Source organism: Anoplolepis gracilipes, chromosome 1, assembly GCF_047496725.1.
Source record: "Anoplolepis gracilipes chromosome 1, ASM4749672v1, whole genome shotgun sequence".
In the NCBI taxonomy this organism is placed as follows: domain Eukaryota; kingdom Metazoa; phylum Arthropoda; class Insecta; order Hymenoptera; family Formicidae; genus Anoplolepis; species Anoplolepis gracilipes.
In genome coordinates this window covers 9,101,542-9,106,734 of record NC_132970.1, presented here as the reverse complement: position 1 = coordinate 9,106,734, position 5,193 = coordinate 9,101,542, and the positions used below count along the sequence as shown (strand labels likewise).

At 35.0% G+C, this 5,193-nt stretch overlaps 1 long non-coding RNA gene across 1 annotated transcript; it reads left to right on the top strand.

Moving 5' to 3' along the window:
- The first annotated feature begins 820 nt into the window (after positions 1-820).
- On the top strand, positions 821-2,743 carry LOC140668724 (uncharacterized). Its single transcript, XR_012047229.1, has 5 exons — positions 821-1,107; positions 1,249-1,341; positions 1,708-1,858; positions 1,941-2,083; positions 2,615-2,743. It is a non-coding gene; the product is annotated as an uncharacterized lncRNA (long non-coding RNA).
- The last annotated feature ends 2,450 nt before the right edge of the window (positions 2,744-5,193 follow it).

Sequence of the window (5,193 nt, the reverse complement as noted above, 5' to 3'; positions counted from 1 at the left end):
TGGTCGTACGCCGTCGGATCCGATAATATGACCGAGGTAAGCTACTTCTCGTCGCAAAAATTCACATTTGTCGGGTTGTAATTTTAAATTAGCTTCACGTAATCTTTTCATTAATTTGTTAAATTTCACTTCGTGTTCTTTTAATGATCGAGCGTATATAACTATATCATCCATGTAAACGAAAAGCTCGTTGCCTTGTAACCCAGATAGTACATTGTCCATTAATCTTTGAAATGTTGCAGGGGCATTTTTTAATCCAAAGGGCATTCTCTTGAATTGATAATGTCCGTAAGGAGTGGAGAATGCAGTTTTGTGGGCGTCATTCGGATCCATTGGTATTTGATGGAATCCTGAAGCGAGGTCAAGAACTGAGAAATATTTAGCGCTTCCCAATTGATCAAGTATATCAGTTATGTTGGGAAGGGGATAAGCGTCTCCAATTGTTTTCTCGTTAAGAGCGCGATAATCGATGACCATTCGCCATCTTTTATTTCCAGAAGAATCGGGTTTCTTAGGGACGATCCATACTGGCGAATTATAAGGTGAGAGAGAATATTCTATCATATCGTCTCTTAGTAATTTAGTTACTTGTTTGTCAATTTCCTCTTTATGCATAGGAGGAAAGCGATATTGCTTTGTGTGGATCGGGGAATCATCCGTAGTATAGATAGAATGATGGGTTACATGAGTGGTTCCCAATTTATCATTAGGCAAATCTATCTAGATTATTATAAACCAGTGTTTGGAGATTATTCCTTTCTTCCATATTTAAATGTTCCAACCTTAGGAGTTTTAGAGTAAGTTCCGCGCTCTCTGGCGGTGTTTCAAAAATGATCTCGTCTAACTGAGACGGATTATGAGTTGAAGAATGGCTCGTGCTTATCCGATGATGCCCTCGGGAATCAACGACATTGCAGAAGCCTTTATGAGACGTAGAAAAATCATCTTCTTCTTCCTCGGAAGGAGAAGAGGGTTGATAAGAAGAGTCAGGATCAGAGACACAACGAACTGTGGCCTTGGATAACCCTCGGGTTCCGTCGGCACCACAAGAAGAATATAGATTCTCTTGGGTATCAATGGTGTCAAATTCCTGCAGAGTGAATGAAGGTATTTCTATGTTATACTCTTCATCATTAGTATTAAAAAGAGGCAAGTAAGCTTTGCCATGAATATTAGAAACTATCGCGTCTCCAAGGTATATTCCTTTGATGGAAGTTATTGATGGAAGATATCCCGTTTTTATTTCAGGATTCGTGATTTTAACGAAGAAAGGAGTGACTGTTCTTGGTTTAATGTTAACATATTCCACTTCGTCGAATGGAATCGAAGTATTTTCAAATAGTAAGCGTTTTGTTTTAAAATCAACATTTGCATTTCTATCTTTCAAAAACGGATTACCAAGAATACCGTGTTGCGAGAAAAGTATATCGTCGGAAACAATGTGAAATTCAGTTGGTTTCCCTAATACTGATATATAGATTGCACCTAAAGTATTAATAGGTTCGGATGCTATTCCTTGCAATGATTGAATATTTCTTTTATCCGGAAGAATATTAGAATTGACGTATTGTTTCTTAATTAAATTTAAATCGGAACCGGAATCTATCATAAAGGTGCATGTGTCTTTTAAATCAGGAGAAGATAAAGTAACAGTAGGAGCACAAGTGCTTGCTATGAGCCGATGTTTATTTATTTTTGTGTTTCTAGATTTTGGTTTTCGGCATCTACGAATCGCACGACTCGAGAGGGGTTTGGGCGTTCCTGTTGAGCAGCGTCCCGGCGAACGCCTCCTTGTACCGGAGCGCTCTGACCGTTTCCCTGATTGTTAGAAGATTGATTAGAGGGATTCATATCTCCAGTGAATGATTTTCTATAAGCTAATTTCCGGCATTCTGTAATCAAATGTCCAGGAGTTTTGCAGTAACGACATATTTTTTCAGTGGGAAAATTTGGACCAGGTTGTCCAGGAACTAATGGTTTAATAAAAGGAGCGACGTTATTACGCGTGTCGTGTACTCTGGGGGCGAAAATGGGAGAAGCTGTTGGATTACGCGAGGGGTTTTGAAGAATACGAGGATTGTAGGTAAGGTCTGCACGAGGGGCAGGAACAGGTCGTGTGGGAAAAGCAATTTTCCTACGACGATTTTCGGTTTCCAAGGTTTTGCTTAATTGAATAGCTCCAACAATTGCGTCTTCCAGACTGTAATATCCCTCTAGCTTTACACGAATCAATAAATCAGGCGGAAGGCCGTTAATAAAGCTTTCTAGTGCTCTCGTCTCAATGTTATAGCGAAGTTGTTCACTCATATTACCATGAATGGTGGTTTCACCGTCTATAATCGCGGATCTTAATTCTTTAACTCTTTCAATATAGTCAAAAATATTTTCATTTGGTTTCATATAAACGTTGGCAAGTTCCCCGCGATATTGATCGACTGATTTATTTGGACCAAAAACCTTCTTTAATCGATTAGTCAGATCGGTTAAATTATGATATTCTATTCCTTCTATTGCCGCGTAAGCATATCCTTGTAATTTGTTTATTATTAATGGTAACAGATATTCTTCTTGCCATGAAGGGATTAATTTTAACGCTCGTTCGCACGTTTTACAGAATTGGAACACGGACATTTTAAGACCGTCATATTTAGGAATGGAATCGATTATGTCTTTAATACGAATGGGTGAAGCAAGTTGGATATGATCCACATTCAAAGGGGTATTTCTAGAGGCAAGTGGAGGAGGAGGATTGGTATCTTCAGCTGGAGGTTTGGAAGTCGAAGAGAGATTTATATTGCCAGGTAAGGGATTAATAGGCTCTTGGGGTGGCAAATTTCTTATATAATCTTGTACGTGTAAATTAGATGCACCTTGTTGTCGCATTTCAGATACCTTTTGTTCTAAATTATTTAATTGATTTGGTAAAGTTTTTAATGAAGATACTTCTTGTCGTAATAAGCTTAATATCGAACTGAGGCTATTTATATCAACAGCAGCGTTTTGCTCTGCTTCAAATCTTTCCCTAGAAATTTCAAATTCTTTTTGTTGTATAATCAGAGCGGCTTGTTGTTCCCGAACAAGTCACTCTTTATTTTGTAATTGTTGCATCATGATTTCTAATTAAGCTTGTTGTTTTTGTAAAGGAGTAGTGACAGTAGTATCACTCTCGCTATGCTCGGAAGTGGTTTTGGAAGATTGTGACCGCGTACTAATATTTTTGCTCATTATGAAAGATTGTTATAAATGATAAAAAAAAATTTTATTCAAAAAAACAACGATTGATCCTTTTTGGCTATCCCACCGCTGCCACCAATTTATGTCACGTGCAGTGACCCACTGTTATCGTCTACCTCGGTGTCAATAACAGGGTTGCTCTCTATTTAGTTTTTGGGTAATCTGTCTAAGTCGGCTATACCCAGGGCTTCGCCGAGAGCAGGATCAATGTGTACTAGGAACTAATAATTCAGAGGATTTTTTTTTTTTTTTACTGATCTGGGATGATGATAATAGAGGCTTGATTTAAAAACTCTTTTATGATATTGTCTAAATTGTAAATAATATTTTCTTTATTTTCTTCTATAAATTGGATTAGAGTTTCTAATATGACTTCAGGGTCAACGAAAGGATTTTGTTGAAATTCAGAATCAGTTGTCTGAGGTCTCATTTATTTTATTTTATTTGACAAGAAAAATTAAGAAAGTTGAAAATAAAAAGGTTAAATTTATGACATATGTATTTGGAAATGATTAAAACGGTAAGCAAACGCGTTGAATCTCGTTATTGTATATTTGATATAGTCTGGTGGTCAGAATGCAATTCACTCGGCACTAACGAGAGGCTGAGGAAGTTCTAGGAACTCCATGACACCATGACCATTATCGCGTATGCAATGAACGTGACGCACAATGACACTCGAGTTAATCAAAGAGAAAATAAAATTGTAAAATTATATTTGCAATAGCTTTAAATTTATTCAATTTAAAGTTGGAATGATTGGAAAATTTCAGTTTTGGAATTATAAATGGATTGTGATTAATTTGACAAATTTTCAATTATATTAAAATTGAGATAGGGATTAAGGTGGTTTGTGATAGTAATGGTGAGGGATTAAGTACTTACTGTTGTTGTATAGTAGAATTCACCGTCGGAGCAATTCCAAATATATACTGGTTTTGAAAGGTTAATTTACGACTTTTATAATGTAAGAGCAAATTTCTCAGTAATTAATGACTGCTTTAATATAAAGAACAAAGTTAAATTGAGAAATTTAAATGATTTGGATTTATATTAAATGTAGATATCTCTTTCTTTAGGAGAAAGTCAACTGTTGCACTATGATTTTATTTCTCATAAATATCGTTGATGCATCTATTCACGTAATAAGAAAGAATCATTAAAATTTTTATTGCTCTTATGTAGATATATATATATGTTACTAAAAGTATTGTTCTTTGCAGGTTCAGCACTGTGTGGTGAGGTGACATATAAAGAAATGTACAACTGGAATATGGTGGGTGGAGGCCAGCGATATAATTTATTGTTGTCAAAAATCACTGTCTCCGATGGAAAATGGGAAGAAGAGATTAAGCAAAGGATGCTCCTTTAATTTTATTATCAAGTTAAGTATAACGAGTAGTTAACTCTCTTACATTGATAGATTGATTATTTATCTCATCTAAATTTGCAAATTTCTTGGTATAGTATTTTAACTTTATAATTCTTAAGAGTGGTATCAGAGTGTGAGTCAATTTGTAATTTTAAGAGTCAATAGTCTGAGCCGTAAGTTATTCAAAAGAATGAGATATATATATATATATATATATATATATCTTGTATGTATGTCTAGTTAACTGTATAAAAGATTTTTATTTCGGAGCTTAAGGGTGGAACAGTTTATTGCATTAGTCGTAGAAGCATATGTCTAAATTGTAATTATAATTGTTTTACGAAGTTGAAATTGTTAGAGTAGTAAGATGTCATATAAATGTCAAACACGATGTGTTGAAAATAGTAGTTCAATTCGGAATTCTTTTCCTTTTTTTATTATATTTTGTTGGAATGTGAGTGCGTTTTCTTTTTATTAAAAATAGTAATATTCTCTTGTTTGATCATATGCGTATGTATTCAAAATAGTAATTTACCTTTATTAATGTTTCTAGTTTCGCTGATTTTCCTGGGCCTTTTCCTCGTACT